Source organism: Passer domesticus, chromosome 3 (genome assembly GCF_036417665.1).
Source record: "Passer domesticus isolate bPasDom1 chromosome 3, bPasDom1.hap1, whole genome shotgun sequence".
Lineage (NCBI taxonomy): Eukaryota > Metazoa > Chordata > Aves > Passeriformes > Passeridae > Passer > Passer domesticus.
Window position 1 is genome coordinate 12,094,758 of NC_087476.1, and position 26,048 is coordinate 12,120,805.

The following is a 26,048-nucleotide window of genomic DNA, read 5'->3' on the forward strand; positions in this document are numbered from 1 at the left end:
CCTGTTAAAAATAATAAAACATGACAGTTTGGACACAATATGTGTGAAGTCAGTTTATGATAACAGCATACATAAGAAGTAATGTTTTAGGAAAGAAGAAAAGAAGCTGTATTTAGATTTCTTGCTACAAATTTAAGAAATACACATCCTTGAGATTTCAGAGCGCTTGTGAAGGATCCTCTCACCTTCAAAGTCTAAGAATTTTTTTTCTAGGGTAACAAAGTCTTTCCTATGGAACATGGTTTGTGACATTTGTTTCAGCTACCTATTTAATCTTCTAGAAATTTTCCTCTTTCTATAGAAAGGTCCCAAATGATGTGGCTTAGACTTGGTTAGCTGAAATTACTTTATTTAGTCCTTTTCATTTTTATGGTGTTTTGCTGAATTTTTAAAGCAAGCCCAAGTAAAGATGGCCTTGAGATATAAAAGTGAGTGTTTTTTCCTTTGCAAAATAAATAGGCAGCATTACTAAGGTTTGGCCCATATTGGGAACTAAATTGTTGTAGTGAGTGGCAGTTTATGGAATTGAAAGGGAATTCTAAACATCACTTACAGGTATATTTTCAGTGGATGCCCTGTCTAATTCCAAATGTACCTCTAAGCACATTTAAAATTCATGTTTCTGTGATGATAAAAATCATGTGATATTTGTAGGGAAGTGTTTATAAAACCTAAAAAGCTTTATTAATATTTCCTTGATCAAGAAGAGTTTAAAAAAAATCTTATATTCTGCCATATATACAAAAGACTTGACACTTAAAAGGAGATACTTGGAAGGGAAAATAAAAATTGTTTGTGAAGCCAGACCAGATAACAGGAAAGCATAAATGGAGACAGGCTTTGGAGATGTCTTTGAAGTTTCATAATGATAAAATTTCCCCATTAGCCTAGAAAGCTCAACTTGAGCAAGTAAACAAAAGCTGTCAATGATGACCATATCTCTCAACCAACAGTAACAAGACTTTGAACAGTTCTCTCAGGAGGACTCTTTGACCAGGCACCAAAAGTTAACATAAATATTAGAGAACCGTGGAAGGTGACAGGGAGGTTACACCCATAATTTTCTGTAAACTCACAAGTGTTCCAAACTATCCTGAAACCAGAGTTCAAAAGCAGAATAAGTACGAGGTCTGTTTGCTCTCCAAACGAGAGACACACATCACATAAGGCCTGGTACTAAACATTTCAGAGTGAGTAAATAATTTCTGCTACCCCAAGCAGATTATGTGCCTGTGGAATAATAAAAGCTGCTGCAGTTTCTCTCTTCTTATTTCTGGTTCTTGTTTATTAACAAAACATGAGAAAGAATCAAATATTAGATTGGCAAAACTGAGTTTGTAATTGCCTTGAGAGTTTGTGCATCAATATTTTACCAAGAGAATTATAAACTCAGTCGATTCTCTCAGATTGCTTAGACATGACAGTCAAGACCTTAAAACAAGTCACTCAGGTAAACCTTGCAAAATTAAACACGACAAAAAATGAGAAATGCTGCTGGGGGGCAAAATGTAATTTCATAATTTCAAATTTAAAAGTACATTCCATTCCCTTGGACAAAGACAGGTCTATGGGTGCTTAATGAGTGAAACAAATTACAACAAAAAATTCTGACGTTGCAAATACTTTGGAAGGCTAAAGAACAATTTAGATTAACCACAAAAGCTTTATTGTTTCAGTAAGGTTCCAAGAAAATATGATCCATGTAAGTCTCATTTTAAAGACACAGTCCTTGTCGTATTTTCTCTCCTAGAAGAAGCAATTATACTTACCCTTAACCTAACTCCTGGGAGCTCACCCACTGAAAATATTTGAGGAAATCTGACAGGAGAGGTAAGAAAGGTTGTTTACTTGTGGGTTATATTGACTTTTTGTTCCCTCTGCATATTGAAAAGAGTGTTTGGAGGTTTATGCCTTGCAAGATCAGAAAGCTGACAGAGAAGGGTAGGCAGTGCATTCATTATCATATTTTGTGAGGTTGTTTGCTCTTGTATTCTTCCTGCAGTACTTGAAGTGCACAGATGAAACACTGATATGATTATCTGCTCATCCACATCTTTTTGCAGTGTAAGCCCTACAGGAATCTGAAAACAAAAGGAAACCTCCCCCCAAAAAATCAAACCTGATAATGTTTCACAGCCCTTGTTGTATATATCAGGTTGCAGTAGCTCTACTTTTTTTCTGAGACCCTATTTTATACCACTGGCAGAAGCTGTGAGAATGGAAAATATATATTCCCTCTAATACACACTGTAAACCTGCATAAAACCAGGGGAAAATTAGGTCTAAGAATAGTGATTCTTTTATCTATAAGAAGAAAAAAAAAATCAAGCATCTGGGCTGTGAAAGGATTACCTGTAACTTCCATACATTTAACCTGATAATTATTAAATTTGTAGCTCACTTTCCCAGGTCACCAAATCTGCATTCCAAAAACTAATTTTTGGGAATAGTCACCTGGGGTGTCTGACAATCTTCCAGTGCAGGACAGCAGATTGCTCATTCAGAGCCTGGACTTTCCTGGCAGGAAAGGGAGACGGTAGCCAAAGGGTAAAACTCAAAAATAGCAGTTGGTGATTGTTCAAAGAATATAAGGATCTCTAAACAGAATTCTTAACTAACAACAGTGACTTCTCCGTCCTCCTGCCCACCTGATATTTCCCCTAGAAATGCCTTATACTGTTGCAATTGAAAATTTCTACACAAAAAAGACAATAAATTATTCAAAAATATCTATTTCCTTTGTTTTGTTTTGGTTTTGGTGTTTGTTTGGGTTTTTTTTTCACATTCCCTTTCAGTTTTAGACAACTGTTCTGTAACTGTGTTACAGAACTGTGCAGGTATTCTCCAAATACTTGAATACCTGCACTTAGGACTTGTATGGTATTAGTTGAATGGAAAAAAAAAATCATTCAACTAGGGCTACGCTGGTTCAAATCAGCAGGATTTACATCTTCCACCAACAAAAACTGCTATAACCTCCAAACACACGAATTGAGATAAATTTCTCTCCACTTTTACTATTACAGCCACAAAACTTCCCAAACTTAGTATAACTGATTAATAGCTTGCTTTTAATTAAAAAGGGTTACTTAAAATGTCTTTTACTTGCTGTGGAATTTTTTCCCATGATAACTTGCATGTCAGTGTGAGAAAACAATCAATCAAAAATTAATCCCTAGCAGCAACAGATTAGTGGAAATAAATTAAATGAAAACAAGTTGCCTGTTAAGTGAAGAAAAGGACTAAAAATGTAGCTTTTCAGGCAGAACAGGAAACATTAGTATTGGGCAAGCAGTATTTTCATTTGAAGATAATGTATTTTGCAAAATGGTTAAGACTAGCAATTATTTTTTCTGTATTAACAAAGCAACATATGCTACAGGAGGTAATTCAAGGGTAATGCCTAGGTAATCCATAATCACTGTTAGAATTTGGCATAAGTGTAAATGCTAGAGCATTGACTCCTTTGCAGTTACTATTACGAAAAAAAATCAATATAAAATTCTACATTTAATTGGAAAAGTTTGTACTAATTCTACTTCCTAGATGTAATTATTTTCAAGGATTTTTATCTTTTGCGAACACCTTGCAAGACAGTCATTGGTTTCCGGATGAGGCAAAGAGTTTAACATTTAAAACAAATGTTCATACTTTTAGATTTATTTTATAAATAGTACATAAATAAATGCCTTCTAAATAGTAATTCAGGCTAAAAAGCTGTAGCATACATCTGCACGGTGAATAAAAAGGGGAAGCTGTGTCTCTTTTTTTTATTCTTCAACGTCCGTGTTGCTCCTCCTGGTTGATCTAGATTATGTGATAAATGTAAGATAGACTTTCAGGCTTCCTGAAGCATTTTATAGGGTCTTTTTTACCTCAGTCTTTAATAATACGGGTAAACTTGGGCTGCTCAGTCCTCCAAGGACCACAATTACAGGAACAGTGATTTTTAATTTGTGGATGCTGAAATTGTAAGGGAAGAGTTGCATCAGTCAAGGGCCTGATGGAATTCATCCCAGAGTACTGAAGCAGCAAACAGAGGTTACAGCAGAACTTCTCTCAATCGTCTGCCCAAGGCTTTGGGCATCTTGGGAGGTCTGCAACTGCATTCTGAGGTGCATCAAACACAGCATAACCAACCAGTAAAAAGAGAAAAAGAGGTGATTTTTTACCTGTATTCAGTATTTGTGTGACCTTTTCTTGAGCACTCTGCAGTTCTGGCTCTCACAACTTAGGTAAAATACTAAAGTGCTTGAATGCCCCCAGAGGAGAGCAACGGAGCTGATGAGGGGCTGGAAGGGATGTCCTGGGAGGAGCAGCAGAGGGCTCTGGGCTTGGCCAATCTGGAGGAAAGGAACCAAGGGCAGCCTCATTGCTCTGTGCAGCTTCCTGGGAAGGGGAGATGGACAGGGCAGTGATGAGCTCTTGTCTCTTGTCCCTTGTTCCCAGTGACAGGATGAGTGGGAATGGCTCAGTGCTGCACCAGGACAGGTTTAGACTGAGATTTTTCCTATTGAGGAAACATTTCTTTCCTAAGAGGGTGTGCAAACACTGGACCAGGCTTCCTATAGAGGTCACCAGAGCTCCAGACCTGTCAGTGTTTAAGTCCTTAAGGATATGCTTTAACTTTTGGTCAGCCTTGGAGAGGTCCAGTTGGACTGGATGATTGCTGTAGGCCACGTACAAAATACTCTAGACTGATCTATTCTGCTCTACTCTGTTCAATCATATTTGTCAATTGGTGTTTGACAGAAACATGATAGTATAAATTCTTTCTTTGGAACATGGGTGTCACATTCATATTTTCTGAAAAATCCCTTTGCCCAGGATTTTTCTCCTGAGAAACCTCAGAGAAAAAATGAAAACAATAATTATCTCACCTGCTTCTCCTGTATTTTTCCCATTTGGAATGTGGTTGGAGATTGTTTACCAACAGGTGGTTGTTTCATTGGTTTTTGCTGTGAGTTGTTTTGACTCAATGGCCAATTAGTGCCAAGCTGTGTCAGGACTCTGGAGACAGTCATGAGTTTTCATTATTATATTTTTAGCATTCTGTAAGTATCCTTTTAGTTTAGTATTCTTTAATATAATATAGTATCATAAAATAATAAATTAGCCTTCTGAGAACACGGAGTCAGATTCATCATTCCTTCCTTCATCTGGGAGCCTGGCAAATACAATACATGGGCACTTCTAACTATACACTATTGCCAGAAAAGGAGGATCTTCTTCCATGTTTGGGAGAGTTACCATTCTGCAGTTCTGATGCATGCTGAATTACAAGTAATTTTAGGAAAATATCAAGTTTGTTTGTCCCTTCTCATAAAATATCATCACAGAAACTGTATTTTATTAATATATAAAAGCATTAAAGGAGTAAAAATGATCTCACTCTTCATAATGCCAAAATTATAAAGCTGCATATGAAGCCAGATAAACATCAACAGTCCCTCTTCATTTTGCCTCCTTCTCTGAAATGCATAACATCCTATATAAACATCCTATATAAGACCTTGATTCTCTACACAATATCTAGATCCAGCCAAAAAAGCCCCCATATCTGCCATAAGGCAGAGCTTGAAGGGTTCCCTTGAAATTGATGGCACAATTCTCTAGGTTTAGAATCAGCTGCCTGAGGTAATGTGACATCTGTTGCTACTGATGTTGAGAGTGTTTGTGCATATATATCCATCTATAAGGTGCATATATTTTGTTTACTTTTTAAGTCAACAATACCAATTCGTAGTTCTTTGAGAAAAAAAAGCAGTCTTAAGTTAATTATTCATGCCTGATAATAAGTTTATAAATTGACAGAAAACAGTACTTCCTTGATGCAGTATTGGAATTTTATTTTTTTTTTTCCAGAAATGTTTTACCTGTAGACACTCCAAGACCCAAGGAGCAGAACTTCAAACATAATTAGGTACTTAATCAACCAGTCAGCTGCCTAGGAGAGGCAGAAACTCCTATGGTCTTTCTCTCACTGAAAGATAAGTGAGTAAATGTTAGCATCCTGTTAAAGCAAGGCATGATAGATCTTTCCCTTGCCCACGGAGGTAATGAGGCACTGCTGGAGGGCTGTTCATCTTGTGGGACAGACATTTCTCACTATGGGAGGAACCTTCCTGTGCACTATTTTATTTATTTTTTCCCTTCATTGACTCAAAAGGAAACCTTTTAGCAGATTGACTAATTGACTCAAGCCTTGAACTAGCATAATTAATGCCAGATCTCACCAAATTCAATGCTTTATCCAATTCTTAGAGGTCTTGGAGGAAAAAAAAAAGTGAACTCCTTTACTTTCCTGTTGATATGCAAGCAGTGTGTGGAAACTATTAACTACAACAGACAAGTTTCCTCAGGGAGGGAGACAGGCATTCCCAACACAAACTTGGAATTAAATGAAATTCAAAATGATACAACTTTGGCAAATATGCAGTTGGGTCTGAAATATTGCTCTTTCTTTTGACCCCCATCCACGATGTTTTGCATTGTCACTGGCCCAGTGATTGTAAGATGTGCTCAATGCTCTGCTCTAAACAAGGAACAACAACAACAATTATCACAGCTCTGTCCAGACAGCTGTAAAGCGTGTGTCCAGCTCTGGCAACACCCATGCAGAGCTAGAAGACCCACAATTTCAAATTTTCACAGGAAATTGATTCATTATCTTGTCTTTCACCACTTTTTTTTCTAATAATAAACAGTTATTTCTTACTTTCTTGGTTTTCTGTATATGATCTCAGATTTTATTAAGAGGGACCAATTTAATCAAAAACCTATTCTTCAAAGCACTAGATAAGAACAACCAAAGAGGAAGTATGCCAAATATATTAAAGACACAAGGACCTCACTGAAACTAATTTTTTCTTGAACATTAAGAGATTTTTCAAGAAGACATAATTTTCACATATATAGATATAAAACATAAATTAATTGTTCTGCATTACATTCAGAAAATATGCAAAAACATCTTATTGCATCTTTAATAAGATTTCTGTTAACTTTCAGAGTGTTATTATTGCAAACATCACAGACATACAGTTCATCTTATGCAACATTCATGAAATATCAGTATGGGATTGATCAAATGAATAAGTGGATTATAGAGAGATCTGGCCTCCAGTTAGTGAAAATGAATATAATGTCTGCAGATATTTGGAACCATGTGTTTTTCCAAATGATTGCTGTAGTTAGTGAGCTTTTTATTGATAGTACTGATGGTTTGAGATTATATTTATTTCTGTGTGACAATTATAAATAGTTGTTAGGGTTAACCCTGGTGGTCAGCTGAGCTGCTTGAGCTGCTTGCTCACTTCCCCTCCATCAGCCCCACTGACAGGGGAAGAGAAAAGAAAGACCAAAAGAAAGAAGTGTTGGAAGGTTTAAAAGAAAAAAACAAAAAGAAAAATTGTTTAATAAGTGCAGGGTAAGAGGAATCAAAGAAAAAAAAAGAGTGAGCAGAAAAGGCACTCACCTATGGGTAGACTCTTGCATGGACAGTTCCTGAGCAAAAGATATCTAATAATCCTAAACTTCTCTCTTTTCCCTTTTATTGCTTGTTAGGATGTTATGTGATATGGAATAAGTCTTTGGTGAGTTCAGGTAATCTGCTCAGTCGTGCTTCTTCCCAACCAACTGTGCACCTCCAGTTTAATCACTGCAGGGGCTGAGAGAGAAACCAAGGACTTGATGCTGTATGAGATAACAAGATCTCTCTGTTGGGACTTGCTGCCTAAATAAAACACATATAAATATTTTCTCTTCTCTTTCAGTAAAGATTTTTTATGTTGAAAATGTGTAATGTTTTGACATTTGTATTAAAATCAAAGAGGTCACCCTGTGACTAAGTAAGTTGAATAGTTAATCTGACATATATGTAATAACCCTCTTGTGGTTGTTATCAGGCTGGAAAAAGTACAATTTATAATCTCAGAAAAGATACCAACATGAGGTCTAGCATTCATTTTCAGTAAAAAGGTGGCAGAAATAACAGGGGCTATGATGAATGTAGTAAAATAATAATTACTTTGTTATGTCGAAGCAAATCCAACTGATCATATTATTTTATTTTACATACCTATAACTGATAAGGCAAGTCATAGGATTGGAAGTGCAATTTCAGATCTGGCAAAAAAATGACTGAAAAGAATTTAGTATATTGACTGTGAATAACTGCATAATGCACATTATGAAGATAGAATCAGAAAGAAAAGGACTACAGAAACAGTCTACATTTTTAAGCACTTCTCTGATCAGAGAGTGAACAATTTGTCATGGAAGTCTCAGACTTACAGAACTGAGCGTGAGAAATAAGATGCCTTTATTTAAACAGGTACAGCAGTGGCAACAGACAAAACCCGTGGATTACTTTTTAATTGTTGCCTCATAAAACACAGCCTGGCAAAGTGGATGTCCTACTTTGTATATACATTCATTCAAAATTTCCCATTCTAGATACATTTTAGTAGTTAGAGCACTGAATACTTATATCCTGTACAGGGGGGTTGGGCTGGACTATCTCTAGAGGCCTCTTCCCACCTGATTAATTCTATGATTCCATTTATTTATTTATTTACTTAATGCTTCTTAACACTCTGTAGAGGTGCAACACAACCTTGCAAGTGACCACAACTAAAAGCATTTCTAGAAAAAGACTCAAACTTCCTAAATTACTTACTCTTTCTGTTTTGACCAGCAAAATTTTCTTCTAATAAGAATAGGATTTCCAACATCTGCATATACATACATTAATCTACTTGTTTCAAAAAAATCCCTTTTCCTCCTTGTTGAAAACTGAAGTGTCAAAAGCATCAACAATAGCAGTTACATTCTAGGGCATCTTTATATGTTTTGCCAAAGGTAATGAAACTGTCCTGCTTCAGCCTGTACTTCCAAGTGACAATGTTCCGCTTGATTTTCCACAGAAAAATGTGTCTGACAAGAGGCTTGGAGGAGGGAGCATTCCCCTAGGTGTCACACTTGTTTCTGTCCCCATATGCCTAGAGGAAAAGCAGCAGAAACCATGAGGACCCTGGAGATGCATCTGGATATTTGTTTTACAGATTACATATGCCGATGGCCAAAAAATTCAAGTGACCACATACTTTTTTAGGTATAAAAAACTAAATCAGAAATCCTTCAGGTTTGCTCTTGACCTTGAGCAGGCAGGCAGAAACATCTAAATTAAGCTCCTATTTTCTCATAAAGAACTCTGTTCTTTTCTTTATTACCATTCATATCAAAATCAAGAGGATCATTTGACCTCCTATTTTAGGCAATCCCTTCTGATGTTGACATGTTGATTTTCATGTGCTATCATCAGAAAAATCAATTTACTGAATATGAAAAACTACAAAATTAAAAGACCCCAAACCTATGAAAGAAAGGATAAATGAAGGTCTCATCATGGAATTTTAATCCTGGAAGACTAACTTTTCTTATCTTTATAATCCTTTTGAGATTCAGATACAGTTTTCTAAGGCTTTAAATCTGATAAACAATGTTCACAGTCTGCTGATGAAATGAAACTGCTGACAGTCATTAAATGCAAGAGAGGCAAAGATTTCTGATTCAATTAGATTGTTTTGCACAGCCAAATTTGAATAGAGGGGTGCACACTGATTTGTAATACTTACACTTTGATTAAGGTTAAAAATGAACACCTAAACTTTTAATATATTTCTGTATAAATACATTAAATTATTTTTATATACAGAGGTGAAGACTATAAATATACACATAAACTATTAATTACACAATTCTAAGTGGAATAAGAGGGTGTTATGTAATTCTGACAGCTAATTGAATGATCCAAGAATTAAATTAACTGCCTGAGTGCACTGGGTATCACAGATATTTTTATTATCCACATGGCTGTTGGATATTACATTAAAATTTAAAATGTATTGATCAAATAATTTTCCATGCAGCAAGGAGTTTTGCTTAGCCCCTTTTTATCTTCCTTTGAGTCTGACTGCTCTGAGTGTGAGCAGTGTTGGGGTTTCTCCACTAATAAACTGCTTCTTCTTCCTTGGATGGATGCTGCCATTTCCACTGAGACAGTGCCAATTACCAGTGTTAAGTGAAATGTGCTTTCATCCCAGAAGCTGCAGCTACTGCAGCAGAAGGACAGCAAATACTTTGGAAGACCTCCACAATTAAGATCTTGGCTACTTGAAGCCCTACATGTCCCATGACATTTTTCCAAAGTGAAATGAGGCCTTAGCTTGATTGCCCAGTTGAACTGTAAACATGAAATGAGATTTGGCCTCATTTAAACTCTTCTGTAGCCACAGTCTGCCATGTACAACATTAGGTTTGTCTGCAGTGAATAAAAATAGCAAAAATGTTCAGCTTTAAATTTGGTATTTTGTAGAAAAATTCAGGATATGTAAGGTGGGGTTTTTCAGAAGGGAATTTATTACTATATTTAAAGTATTGTCAATACTCCCTGTTTCTACAGCAATTTTGCAGTTTATAATATCCAACATATTTCATTCAACATATTTCCCCTTTCAGGAAAATACTTACACATGTGGCCAGGTACAACCTACTTAAGCATAGCTGAAGGCATCTAGCACTCTAAGCACTGTTCAGAGATAATACTTGCATTGAAGATGTAAACAGAAAAACAATGGAGAAAAAACACATTGTGGTAATTTTTTGCATACAAAGTCAGTGCAGAAAATAAATACTGCGTTGAATACAAATGAAAAAAAACCTCTGGGAAAACATGCATATGTTATAAAATATTTGAAGAAGGCAGACTACAAAGCAAGAAGGAATTAACACTTGATTTTAATTACAGCTGTTTGAGCTTTACTTTGAACACTTCACCTTTTGCTCTCCCAGGCTATACAAAAAGAGTATTTGAATTTTGCTCATCATTGACTTGATTTTTGAAAATAATGTGATTAGCCTGCAGCTTTTTTTTTGCTAGTGTATAATAAAACAGGGTTTGTGTACTCATGTATACAAAAGGCAAAGTGCTAGATGAGCCTAAAACAAATTCACATTTATCAATGGCTCTAAATATAGTTTGTTGACAATATGTACTCTGCATGATCCTCCAACACCAGAGGCCAACAGAAGCTGTTGCTGGTAAAGCTGAAATATATTTATGCAGAACAAGGTCAGATATGCAGAGGCAGCATATTCCTCCTCAGGTGATGTTGCCAGAAAGCTAGAAAAGATTGAAAACCACTGACTGAAATATATATTTTTTTCTTTTTTTTTAATGTAATGTCTGCTTCTGTACCTATCTCAGTATCCCTTCCAGCTAATGGGCAATCAAAACAAAGAAAGTCAAAGTTTAAGGTCTCAAACCCTAGTTACAAGTCTTCTGCTTACTAAGATTCATTTTTTTCACCATAACCTAGACCAAAATCTGCTATCTGGTAGTTCAGAAGCACAATCAGAACATTTCAGAATTAATGACCGAAGGATGGTTGGTGAAATTCAATATAATGGTACACAGTTGGTGCTTGGCAGAGACAGCTGTTTTGTTCCAGCTAATCATGTATAATAAAAAACATTGCATGTGAAGAAAACATTCCCAAACTTTTAAGCCATTGTGCTGATATTTGGTATTCAGGGAATTAGCATTTGTGCTTGCTATACAATTTCACCCCAAACTAAAATGCAGTTTACATTTTCTCCTTCATATCATAACCACATATTTGCGTCTTGACATGCAAATTAAGAAAAATATCTCATTTATATGCTTTAGCCTTTGCTAAAGCATATAAAGTAAAGTAATCCTTTGGGTTGTCTCAGAAGAAAAGCAAAGGGAAACTTGACTGATGTGATCACAACAGAGAAACAACAGGTTTGCATCTGGTCTAATGTCATAATCCCCGTAAATATTAAATTCCATAGCATTTAGATAGCTGGGCTGCAGCAGGGTACTATTAAAGCCTTCTCATTACTGCTGACTGGATTCAGCAAATTTTCAAGTGTCCACAGATCACCTCATCAAAATGCAGACAAAGACTACAGACCTTTGCAAGATGGATAAACAGGAGCCAAAGGTTTAAAAGAAAAATAAAATTTTGGATGACACGGATAACACAAGTTTTATAACAGCGACTGAAGAGAATAAGAACCCATTTGAAATAAAAATATGGTACTGTTTTCAGTATTATGAAGGTCTATACAAAACAGCAGAATTATGGGTTTCATCCTTTTTTTTTTCCCCCTAATATCCTAGAACACAGATCTCTTTTTTCCTCCTATCCTAATAAAGAATATTAACCACACAGACACATCTACAGATGGATTTAAGTACAGCTTTTGGAAGGCTGCTGTCTTGTGTGCACATATAACTAATCCATGCTAAGATTTTACATGAGATGCACAACTGTACATATAAAAATTAAGGTAATTTAGGCCCTCACTAAGGTATCATTAGCACATTAATGAAATAGTTGTCGGTTTAGCTTCCTGCCCTGTTTGCCATTTGTCTGCAATGTTGTAAAGACCTCTCTGCCCTGCCCTTTTGCTCCACACAAGAGTGCTCTGAGCCACTGCACAAACCCCTGTGCAAATGTGCCGTGCTTGCCACTTTATTCTGACAAAGCAAGTCAGATGAAGGGGAGAGAGAAGGCTATTATCCTTCTACATAGGACGCAAAATGAAGAAATATTAAGTAGCTAATATGAGGTTTCACAAGAAAACTTTGTCTGGCAGAAACTAAATATAGATCACAAAACCTTAATACTCCATCTCCCTCACAGGGCTGCTGCCTCCACTGGAACCCACAAGTTCTAAGATGCTTTGATGTTCTGTTCTTGCTATGAGAAATAATAAAACAACATTAAAATACATTCAAAATATGTATTCCAGATTCAGTATGGTTCAGGCATGAAATCTACTTCCATAGGAGTTTAGATCTGGATCAAATAAAGCTTTTATTCAATGCTATAAAACAAACAAGGGAAAAAAAAAGGCTTTTGATATGAGAATAACTGGCCTGTTCAAATCTGGTTTGGTTTTGTTTTTTTTTTCCCTATTTGCATGTCTTCCCAGAAGTGGTATAATAAAGTCTCTGATCAAAGTAATTAAAGATGCTAATTAATAGGGAAAAAATCACATTCGCATATGGTATCACTCCAAATTTCATTTAATTGCTTTAGACAAGAATTTACTTCAAATTCTCTTCCTGACAAGCTGCAAAAGTCATTTTGAATAAGTGAACTTTTTTCAAACTTGATATACTGATAGAAAAGTAGAACTGTCATTATTCTAACATCAGATAACAATAAAATTTTAAATTAAATAATGTGCAAGTGACAAACTTTTCATACCTAGGAGTGAGTTTAGCTATCAGTAACTGTTCTGTCATGTTTTCAGATAACTCTTCAATGGAGAATCTGGATCCACTGCTGGAAATCGCAATGCTGTTCCTTGAGAGTTGGAACAAATAATGAATTATTTGTATTTATACAGTCATTTCTACCATAACATTTACTTACCATGGGGTCCCTGGAAATATTCTAAACCTGTTTCCCAACAAAACAGGATCAGTTCTCTGCACCTGTGGACAAATTGCCTTTACAGGAAGTTGTTTGTAAATACAACCTGTTCAGATATTCATGGATCATCCTTTCTGCTTAATAAAATGAACATGTGACATATGAAGATGAGTTTGTCGTTGGTTTTGTTTGGGCTTTTTATCAAGAGAACTGAAATTAATCCCCTGTCAGTTATAATCCCCCCTACATTTCCAGACAATCCTTATTCACTCATGGAATTTGAGGCAGACCAACACAAATGACATTTTCTGTCACTGCTTATGCAAGTCTAACAGACTCATTCACATGACTTATTTTATGGGCCTGCAATTAATCAAATTTGATTGAAGTCATATTATTTTCTTGCTGTGTAGTTTCTGAATGAAACACTGATTAATTGTGATCCATGATATGTTTTTACTTCTGATTCATGCTCAGCCCAAGATACAATTCACTAGAAGCTGTTCCTCAGCAATGATTATAAGAGACTGGGGAGATATAAGGGATCTGTCTGTTCTTTAGCTCTCACAAATCATCTATCACATCTCTGACACCTTAATATTCTGTGACAATCTGCCCCCAAGCATGTGATTCTTCCCTGATTAACAGGCCACAACTAGTTTTCTGATCTCAGATAATCACTCTAAATCACCCTAAATTGCACCACAGTCAGTAGTGAGAACAGGATAACCTAAAACGAGATTTTTCTACCACTGTCCCTTTTAGGTTAAGGGAGATTCTTGTGATTGGTTTAGGTTTTGGTCTTGAAATTACATATGTAATTGGTCTTGAAATACATATATGAAATTACATATTACATAAAATACTTTATTTGAGACTACATCTGTTCCACTGCAGTACCCTTGCAGTAAATAGTGCCAACCATCTGGACTGTTAATTATTACAACACACAGCATTGTCTGTGGGCAAATCACAGTATCCCAAATGGTTTCTGGAAAGATTGTGGTTTAAGTTGGGCAAGGAACCATTCTTAAGAGAAATCCTGCATGCAGCATACCTTTTTCAGGAGGTTAAAAGAATTTAGCCACATGGCTGTGGCCTGCCTCTGCCAGCTAGCCCAGCTCTGGCCCAGCTCTGCTCAGCTCACTAGGATAGATGAGCTGCAGGCCAGTTCTAAAGAGGGATTTAAACAACACCCCAGACTGAGTGCCACAGCTGTAACCTCTCTAGGCTGTTCATGACAATCTTCCTCAGGCAGCTGAAGATGCTGTTGACCACCTTTGCCATGAGATCACACTGCTGACCCTTGGTCACCATTTTGACTACCACAATCCTCCTTTTCTGTAAACATTTTCCAACAGCTTGGTCTCCAGCTTGCCCTAGTACCTGGAGCTATTTCTTTTTATTATTTCATGAGATTCCTATTCATCAAGTCCTCCAGCTTGGCAAGGTCCCTCTAAAGAGCAGCAAAACCCTCCTGTGTATCATCAGATTCTCAGAGTTTTGTATCACTTGCAAAACTGCTGAGGTTTGTAATAAAATTATTAATGAAGCTCTTAAATAGTATTGGCTCCACTGCTAACCCCTCAGGTGCACCTCTAGTGCCCAGATTCCAGCTGAATTTGATGCTGTTGATCACAACCCTTAAAGTAAAGCTGAGTGCACCTCACTGCTCACTTTCCTAAGTTGCATTTGAACAGATTCTCTGAACAATGTTGAGGGAAGTGTCAAAGCCTTAATACAGTGGAGGTAAATCAATTTCTCTCCTGTCCTCCACCAACACAAACATATCAACATAGAGAGAGATCAGTTTGGTTAAGCATGATTTCCCTTTTGTATATCCATGCTGACTACTACAAATCACCTCTGCCAATTTCTTTGCTTAAAGAAATTGCTACTGAGGCTGGCAGAACCTGACCCATCAGTGAGGACCTTGTGATTCCAAAGCAGCTGTGGTATATGCCAAATAATCAGGCAGCAAGCCGAAGAAGGTAAGCAGCAGATAAGGAAGAGACAGGTAAATTATTAGCAAAAATTATAGGAAGGAGTTTGTCATTAGAATTACAGCATGAGGAATACAGAGTACACAGGGGACATCTCCTGTGCACATACAGGCTGTCAGGCACCACTAGCTCTGCTTCTCATAGAACAAATTGTTCTGATAAAAGTGGATGACACTGAAGTTTTTGTGCTGCAGTGAATCTTAGTACTTACCCAATACAGAGTCTTCAGCAGGCAAGGTGTCACTCTGCTTAATTTCTCAGTCTCTGCCCTACTACACAGTGGGATGACTGAGTGTAGCTAGATGGAAAACTACAGATGCCAAGTGGCCTTTCAACATACTCAGTGAGGTACTTTGAGAGCTCACGTACATTCAAGTTTAGGAATTCACATTACAAACATTTTACGGAATACAGCTTTTGGTATAGAAATATATTCTATATATAATTCACCTACATTTTATTGTATAGACCTATTTTTTAGCTTCTCTCTCTTTTTTTTAATTATCATCTCAATACCTTAATTCACATTACATATTTGTAGTAATATCACATTCACATTTGATATTTTGACTTAAAATGTTCGTTCAATAGATTTTGAAGTGGACTTCCTAAACCTCATGAACCTTCCTAAAGAGCCATCTAGTTTTAAAGGGATGTCAGAGCTGCAAAATGCCACACCACACACATTGTGAGGAGCACATGGTCAGGTGGTTCAAAGGACTCTCTTGTATCTTCATTTCTGCTCTATTAAGCATCTACTTTCTCCCCAGCTTGAACAGCTCCATTTCTGTACTGGAAATTTTCAACAGGCTGCAATCCAAGTTCTGCTTATGGCAAGCTTGATCAGGCCCTGCACACAAGAATAATACCACAACATAATATGTGTCATACAGAACCATGTATAGACATATCACACTAAGAGAAAGTAATAAAGACCATATTCAAAACCGACTCAGAAAGAAGGATTAAGGTGCAATTTTGATAGTGACCAACTTCTTGGCTTGCAGTTTGGAACTGTCAAGCTCACATACAGCAAATAATTTGAAAATTCTGGCACTTACTTTTTCTAATGTCCAGAATTTTCAGAAAAAAAAAATAGGAGGAAATAAAAAAAACCTTTTTAGCAATTTTCTCTGTGTCATTCAGTTCTCTGTTTCATTTAATACATTCTTTCTGGCCTTTTATACCTGATTTACAGCACCTGACAATGTTCCTCAGGATAATGTTGTCAGGAGGATGCTGTCAGCTAGGAAAAAAAAAAAAAGAGAGGCTAGGAGGTGAATGCAAACAAATCATATTTGATTGCATGGCTTGCAAAATGTGAATTATCTTCTCCTTGTCTTAATTGTATGGCTTGGAAAACAAAAGCGAAGATATATGGGACAATGGGAAGGAGAAAAATATTTTAAGTATAGGTGTAACTCATCAAAGGGCCTGTGTGTTGGTGACACCAGCTCATAATAAGTGAAGAAATACTGTGTAGAGGTTCTGAAATAATTATGCAGGTTAGTGCAAGTTAGTTCTTAACAATTGTAGAACATTTGTGATGCAGAACAAGAATTGGTACCTAACCAATGGTGTGACAACTGACAGATGTCAGGAGACAACTGCCCCTGGAGAGGGTATGAAATTATCTCTATATATGGATGCAGGATGGAGACCAGAGGCAAACAACAGCCTGTCAGAGGACGCAGAACAGTTTATCTTAAACCCCAGAATTTTTTAATCTATTATAATAAAATATCTGTCCCAGGATTTATTTATTCCCATGCTGGGGAGGTGTTTTGTCCAGCAACAGAAAGCATCATCTCCTACATTTGTTTTACAGTGTCTAACGAAATAATTGGAAAATATTATCCACCATATGCTATTTCATGTCAGTGAATTATAAAATGTACAGAAGCACAGGCATAGAAATTATTAATAGTTAGCCCTGTTTCAATGAATACAGATTCTGGCATGGTAAAATAGAATGATATCAATGCTGCCTGGCCAAGATTCCTTGCAGCATTAGTACCAGTGGAGCAGTAGGATGTTATTAACACTGCAGAGGAGGAACCAGATTTCTCTTTTGGTAGTAGAGGCAATCCTTAAATAACATCTTCTTATTTACCAGCATATGTACAACTAGCTCTTTATCTGATGTTATACCCTTGGTATTTGTTTCTCATTGTGAAATGCTCTCTGCACCAGTTTTGTAACCTGCTCCTTAATTTCAACATGACTCTTCTGAGGCATTTGACTTTAACTGGCCTCCAAGTGATAAAATCTGCCTTCACGTCTGTGGATCTTCACATCATAATTCAGTGGCCCAACTGTCCTGTCTTTGTTAGTTATTGTCCTACATTCTCTTTCAATTTATTTGTAAAAAGAGGCTTTGGGCAGCAATTAATTCCTGTACTGTCTTTAGGCAGCACATAACATAGATGCAGAGGGGTTTAATTCTCATTATATTTTGAGCTCCACTAATTAGCCTGTAATTTTTCAGTTTAATATTAATATATACTTGCTTATGGAGCTAACCTAATTAGAATGTTGTGGGAATGTCTAGCAGAAGTGCAGGCCTGTCTAACAATCTCCACTCCAAATCCCATATGCTCTGTGTTATTGTGAGACTTGCTTTGTTAGTGCAGTCAACAAAAATACTTACTTAGGAAGGAAAGAATCAGTGCTTACATATAAACATAATTGGAAAGTATAGATTAAAAATAATTTTTAAAATCTTCTTATCCGTAGAAAGATAATGGTAGTCCATAATTTACCCAACCACAACTGGAAGCTGGAGCATCTGGCACCTCTTTGTAATGTGATATAAATTAAATTAGATTCTAAACTGGAAGTGAAGGAATCCAGTATAATGCAATTTTATTGTCAAATATCTATTTTGGCATTGCATATAAATAATTATATATATTTTATATGTATCGATATTACATATAATTTAGCAAACCTGCATTGTGTCCATTTCAAAAATACTGGTTTATATTGTCTATAGAAACACATAACTGCTTCATCAGCATTTTTGACAACACTTATTTTTCTTCCACAGGTTCATGAGAAGAAAAGATAAACCAGCTCTTTCTGGTGCTCTGCTCCTGCTATCCATTTCAAGCCAGATACATTATTTACCCTTTACCTAAGAATCTTTCACAGCCTTGTCTCCCTTAATAAATTGAAACAAAAGACATTACCAGAGCTAACTGCTAAGACTGAGCAGTGGGGATGACATCTGGTCACTGTCTAAATTTCATGCAGCTGTACCAGCAATTTTTTCTGTTGCAGCTGATGCTCTTTGTGTCGAGTTGCAGTGAAAAGCTAGCAGAAGGAAGGTGGGACAAAAAAGGTGAGAAATAACCAGATACAGATAGAGGAAAAACAATTCCATTCTTCAGGATCCAAACAAGTAAAATGCTTCTATGTAGATTTAAACACATACAGAAAAAATGAAACAGGAACCTTGCTTATTCCTCTTTTGTAGAACTGCAAATCACTATTCTCTTTGTAATTGCCTTAAAAATATTCTGTGTCATTTTGTTAGTTTGAGAGAATGAATTGCCTCAGAGCTCTCTGCCCTCTTACTTTTGTAGTTTGTTCTTTTATTTTTTCACCTATGACTGCAAACTTCAATTGATGTGAAATACGTGACTCTGAAAGTGACAGAGGATTAATTTCTTTAGTGATTGGCTTAAAGAGAAAAAGAACCAGGAGCACTGAGAGTCAAAGCTAGCTCCCTGTTTCAGGGGACTACTTTTCCCTGTAGTACAAGAAGTATTTCTATGAGCTTTATTTCTTTTCCAAGAGAGCACAAAGAGGTCAGCAGAAATCAGTAGCTAATATTAAATTGCATTTCAAAACCTTAAGCTTCCTGTGCTAAAGATTCATCATTTCTGTGGAAAATTTGGTTCCTTCTGGCAGCATTATACATCACTCTGATTACTGCTGCAGCAAACTGCCGAAGGTATGGAACAAATGAAGCATTAAGGGTGCTGGATATTCACATCTTTTGCTATGGGGAAAATCAATGCTAACAATTCTTCTTTCAGAGGCCAGAAATTCCTCTGCAAATGCCTTCCCTGCAGGTCTCCTAAGACCATGCATATATCTTTGATAGATTTGGGAGTGATGCCTGCTTGTGCCAGTGGGGAGGAGAGCAAGCAATGCTGTATTTTCTAGGCTAAGTGCTGGCACTGGGCTCATTGATTCTGCCACACGAGGAGAGAGAAGAGCTGTCCTGTATTAGCAACAAACAAAAAGCTATGACTATGCATTGTTGGAACAGTAAAGGCTTTAACTCTCCCCAGACATGAGCATCTCAGGGATATAGAAAAACTTTCCCATATTTCATCTCAGGGATAAAGAGATTGTTCAGATGAGAACAGGAGGTAGGAGCTGATCCTGATGGGCTTGGATTATTGTATGTTTCAGCTGATCATTTGCTCTCTGGTGATTTCTAAGTTCTAACATTTATCTTTGTATCCCCTTGGCAATCACAGAATGGGTAAATCCTGTTCTTTCTACCCAGTGTGATTTTATGTGGGCTTGTACAATCATATCGTCTTCTACACTGGATCTTCAACGATTAATGCCTTCATTTACATTTTATTTGTATTAGGGTGATGTGTGAATTTCTACTCTGTCGAAATAAGATTATGGAATTCTGCAGGACCAGAGAGACCATGTAGTTATTTTAATGACATTAGTGTGCTGGGAGTGAGGACAGTATTATTTGTCCCTGTGGAAAAGAGACCATAATTGTGAAGCCTCTTTTTGATCTCTGGTTCTTGTTTTTTTCTTCTTGTCTCCCTTTGTGAGACTGGAGGTGTCAAAATCAGAAACACAAAACATTTATTACTCTCTTGAAATTTCTGGTGGAAACTGGCAAATTTACAAGTGACGAATCAACTCGTTTTGGTATTCCACTGGAGACTACACTACTCAGCAGGCTTTTTACAGTGCTGAGAGAATTTCTGGCCATTCTGAATGAGGAAAATAGGAAATACAGAAACACAGGAAATAAATGCATATTATATGGTGCATGTATTTTTAATGTATCTTGAGAAAAACATAAAAAACCCCTTGAGTTGTTTCTCAGATCCTGGCCTTTCTGTTTTAGCTGTTTGGTCAGGGAGATGTTAACGATACTGCATATTAAGACTATGACTTTATTGGAAAACAGCCTGTTTGAGTTGATACTGCTGTTTTCCAAGAGTACAAGCATCTTTTATTTCATGAATAAATGCTACTTCTCAGGTCATTATCACCATCTCTTCTTAATTACTGAGACTTGGTTCAGTCATGCTCCTTGCCCCTGTGAATGAGCTTCATAAAAGGCAAATCCAGTCTTGTCAAATGCCCTCGGGATTTTGCCAACTTTCTGTTCTGTTCGCATTCAGTCACACAGCTATGAAGGATGATGATGATCTAGAAGACACAAGTGTCTCCTCAGTGGCATCTATTACTGAGCTGCTGTGCTTCCTAGAGCTGCGTTTTCTTTTCCCTGACTGACAAGAAGAGCCTTGGCCTGCTCCAGCCTCTCTTGATCACAAATATGAGGAGGCAACATGGGCTTGTACCTTGTTATTAGAGCTAGACAGTAGTGACACCTGTGAGAACACACACTCACCCAAGAAGGCTGAGCACATGAAGAATTGCAGAACAGATGCAAGGAATAATCTGAAGAAGTTTCCAGTAATGATTATAGCTGTCATTTTTTCTCTCCTCCACTCTTCAGCTTGTAGTATAAATAAGTTTATCCATATTCCAGGTAAATAACAAACATTGTGAAAATAATTCAACTGGAAGAGACCACTTTTTAATTTTTTAGGTTTTGGGGTTGGTTTGGGGTTTTTTGGTTTCTTTTTTTTTTTTTTGGTGGGTTTTTTTTGTTTGTTTTTGTTTTTATTTTTTGTGGGTTTTTTGTTTGGTTGGTTTTTGGGGTTTTTTTGGTTTTTTGGTTTTGGGTTTTTTTGGGGGAGTTTTTTGTTGTTTTTATTTTTTGTTTTTTCCTTCTTTCTCATTTTTTTTGTTTGTTTGTTTGTTTTGTTGGTTGGTTGGTTGGGGGGTTTTGTGTGTTTTTTTGTTTTCTGTTTATTTTTGGTTTGGTTTTGTTGTCTGGTTTTTTCTTAATTAAAAGCTTCTTTTGCCTGGCAGTCACTTGCAATGTTGCTATGTGTACATATTAGCACATTTTTTTCAAGAAAATTGTATACTGCTCCATAAGTATACCCTAAGACACTGAGTCACTGAGTGCCATTTGTCACAGATATGTGCTGTCAAAAAGGGCATCCCAACACAAGGGAACAGAAGCAGTTGAGCTAAATCTTTTGTGGTCCACATTTTTCCTCCATTTTTTTGAGGAAAAATGATAAGGGCACAAACATGCAGCAGTGGGAGACAGTGAATGAATGAAGGAGCTGCTTGTTTTCTGGAGATCTGTGTGTGCTGTTAGAGCACCTCAGCTGAGCAAGGCTGACATTAAGACTGATGTAACTTTATGGGTCTGGAGCTTCCCTGAGAGCTGTTCCCAGTCTCTTTCAGGGGGAAGGTTGCAGTGAATTGTTCCATGTATTTGGTGAGGCGTGACATATGCTTTAATGGGGTCTGATATGCATGTTTCTCCAGGTTCATCCTATCAATGCCTTATTTCAGAATGCCATTGTGGGAATCCATAAAATCAGAGGGTTTTGGGAAAGCTGCAAAAGGCAGGCCTCAGAGAGAGCAGAACTGTGATTAGAGTTAAGCAGTAGCCATAAAACAAGTCAGCAGAAAAAATATGTATAAAGTAGAAAAGTAAGGACAAATGGAACAATGATCTGTGTATTAACGCTGATCTAGAATAACTCCCTAAGCTGCAGAAAAGTATATCTAGCAAGATATTAGGAAGCTCTAAGCTTAATAATGGAGGTCTGTGCATTGTGTTTTAAGGCTTACAAACAGGTATTGTATTTGAAACAAGCAAGCATTGTTTTAACCAAAGGTACGTGTGCTTATAGGGTTTGGATGGAACTACTGTCAATATGCTTTTGTTTTGTGCAATTGGTCAAAAAACTTATAAAGTTGTAACATTAAGTTCTTGGTCTGCTGCCTGGGATGTAAGCTGCTGCCATCTTCCCATTGTCACAACCATGCCATGAGACTGATGCTGGAAAATAAAATGGCTCAAGGCACGTTCCTAGCAGTCCTGTCCCGTTCATGATTTGTACATAGCCCCCGGACGGCGACATGCCATCGTTTTACTTGCTGCTCAAAGTCCTAGACAAGATTAAATCAGTGTAAGGCTGGTTTTTCCAGCACATACTTCTTTTAAGAATGAGAATTATTTCCTCTGCCTTCAATGTTGCTATTCATATATCTCACATCAATTGCATGCTTGCTCATCTTGACCTTTTTGTGAGCACATCTCAATTTTCACTGAAGCTAGTGTGAACTTTTACATTACATTTGATAAAGCTTTGGATAAAGCATTTCATATACATGCACAGGAAATTAATGTCTACTAATTGTAGGGCTTTCAAAATACAGTAAAGGCTCACAGAGCTCTTACAGCTGAGCTAGTTTGACTTAATTATTTGTGTTAAAAGTTTGGTACAAACAAGATGTCAAACTATAGAATTTTACAATGAGCCTGTAGAATTAAGTCCAAATTTAGATTCCCTGTCTCAGGGAGAAAGATAAACATATGTCTCAAACTGCCTTGAAAGCTGGTGAAATTTAAACTGGGTCTCATTTTTCAAATCTGAAAAGAGATTAAATCTTATTAAGTTTTGATTTATACTACACTATTCAGTTCATCTTAGATTAATTTGTCTGAGATAGAAAACTCACACTTTGTAACCTGATTTTATTATCAGTGCAAGACTGCAGGGCAGTCATTTTTAATACTCATATTATTTTTAAAGAATTTTAATGAAATATTTACAGAAAATTATGACTAGTGACTTAAAAAAATACTTCATTAAATAAATCAACCATAACTCAGATAGCTGCATGCAATAAAAATATTTTTTTAATTGAGACAGATAATTATACTAATTAACTCAGTATTAGAGATTAATACCAAATTCTGGTTACAGATAAATTGGAAAGCATTAATCTTAGATTGTAGCATGTATTTTTCAGCCTAAACACAATTTCTGTTACAAATAAAAACTTACTTGATTTGTTGAGCATTTATTTTACTTATAAAGGATTCAGATGAGGACTTTTCTGTACATCTCCTGGGAAAACAAATTTTCTATTTTATGTAAAATCAATCTTCATTTCAAGTTTCAAGATAGTAAAAAACATACTTTTCTCATAAAATAAAATTTGATAAATAACACAGACAAAGTAATAGAATTATTTTTCTTTTGAATTATTTTTCTTTTGTCCAGTTTGACTTTTTAGTTTATAGCATCTTAAAAAAATCTGATTTGTCTAAGCTGTGCAACACTCTTGAAATCTCTTAAAATGCCAGCTTGTAGTACTGAGTTTCTGCATTCAGTCTGAGCACCACAAGACGAAAATGGAATTAAGTATAACATAACAGTATAAAATAAGGCTGCAACAAATTTATTACAATTCTTTTATCAAAAAAAGTATCAGTAATTTTTTCCTTATATTTACAATTACAACATCATTATTATTATTCCTTGAGTTTTCAAATATTTTAAATCAAGATAAGGGTTATTTTAATGTCATACTTGTGAAACTGGAATGTTTACCAATATTATTAGCACATTTCTGCTTGACTTGAAGAATTGTGATGAGAATTTTTAATTACTTTGATTTATTTGAATCCATGTATCTGAACCTATCTGCTTGGGGAATTCTATATCAGTCAGGTACATGAACACAGAAATATACTGAAAATATTGAGACACACAACTGATAAAATGACAAACAAAAAGAAATCCAAAAAGGAGACTTGACAACAATATATATGGCAACAGTTTAGAGTTGCTCACACCTTAAAAAATGCCATGTATAATGGGTAAGATTTCTACTTTCTTGAAGAGATATAAGAGAAACCCAATACTTTATGAAAACATGCTACAAGCACGATTATTTCTCAATATTATATTAAATAGATGACAAGGAGACAATTAACTGATCGAAATAAGCAAGTCAGCTCTATGTAAGGGGAGTCAGCAAAGGACTCCTTAGAAAAAGGCAAATAGCATCAGACATTCCATAGTAGGAAAATCCTGCAGAGTGATCAGTGCTTACCAAGCAAGACCCAGGTATTCTGGCTTCACAACAGGCTTGGAGACAGAACTACTACAAGCCAAAAGCTTTTTTAATAAGGTTAACATGTTTTAATAACACATTTTGTTTGCTGAATCTACAAATGTCTTCAGTCATGAAGAAAACATTTTATGAATATTGCTGCTGTGAAATTTTAGTGTTTATGCAGCAATGCTGAAATGCAGGCATTTGCTATTTACAGGCACTTAACGTTTTGTCTCAAAAATTTTAGATATGCATGCTGTGAAGAATGAAAAATAAGACTTAATTTGGACAGGAAATCTGACAGATTTTTATAAATTCTCATACAGTTTTTTTCACACAACCAAAAAAAAGTAGGCTTTTTGCAACATTGCTCTGTCCAACAAAAATGGAGACAAACAACTGCAGACACCAGACACCCAAATATGAAACTGTCTGTGTGTAAATCATTTCCCATCAAATGCTGCATCACCTGATCAATATTTTTGTCTTTTTTTCCCCCTGACAGTTGGAATCTGGCATCATCAATTTAGTTTTCAGCATTTGGTCTTTTTATTCAGATTTAGGTAAATATGTTCCACAGTGTGCCTGCCACATTGTGGCACACACACATTGATCAGTCAGGGGTTTTTATTCTAAAAGGAATAATTACAGCTTAAATATTGCAAAGCAAATCTCAGATCTTCCAGGGATTTTTAGATACTTATCTAGTGCAAGTACTGGGTGTCCCATGTTAGTCACATGGAAACACACTTTCTTTACATGTGTGTATAAATACCCATGTAAGAACTTGTGTATTTGAAGAAATATACAAATTTCAGGAAAAAAATGGCTAATTGTTCCCAGGGAACATCAGTGTAACACAGAGGTAAGGATTTTACAATCCATGTTTTACCCCTCAGAGTAAGCAGAGGAGCCATAAACCTCTTTTGTCACTGGCTTGTTCTTCAGTCAGTGTTTATTGTTGAAAAGAGTATGGACTGAAATGCCTTTGTATTTCTTGACACATTTGCTGAAAGTTACATGTCATATAGATTACATATATAGATATAGAATATGTATACTCTAATCACAGTATAAGGACTTGGGAAAAATATAATGGTTTCAATCTGAGGTATGACATTCAGTAAGTTATTTAAGATGCTAAGACATAAATTCAACAGAAAAAAAAATGATGTTTCATGTGCTAACAAGTATTTGGAATACCATGGTGATGGAACAGAATCAATAAGGCTTAGACAGAAACTTAATTTCTGCTTTATTTCAGCAATATAAATAATTATAATCTGAAAATGCCAGCATGCTAAAATAAAATTGTTATGTTTATAAGCTATACTATGAAGCAGGTGCTTATAGGCAGGGT

General features: G+C 36.1%; 2 long non-coding RNA genes across 2 annotated transcripts; one reads left to right on the forward strand and one right to left on the reverse strand.

The window, feature by feature from the left end:
* Window positions 1–1,518: 1,518 nt before the first annotated feature.
* On the forward strand, window positions 1,519–13,641 carry LOC135296000 (uncharacterized). Its single transcript, XR_010358043.1, has 2 exons — window positions 1,519–1,830; window positions 13,354–13,641. It is a non-coding gene; the product is annotated as an uncharacterized LOC135296000 (long non-coding RNA).
* LOC135295999 (uncharacterized) lies at window positions 6,765–16,715 on the reverse strand. Its single transcript, XR_010358042.1, has 4 exons — window positions 16,540–16,715; window positions 14,533–16,328; window positions 13,308–13,406; window positions 6,765–9,002 (listed from the first exon to the last, which is right to left on the reverse strand). It is a non-coding gene; the product is annotated as an uncharacterized LOC135295999 (long non-coding RNA).
* Window positions 16,716–26,048: the final 9,333 nt, after the last annotated feature.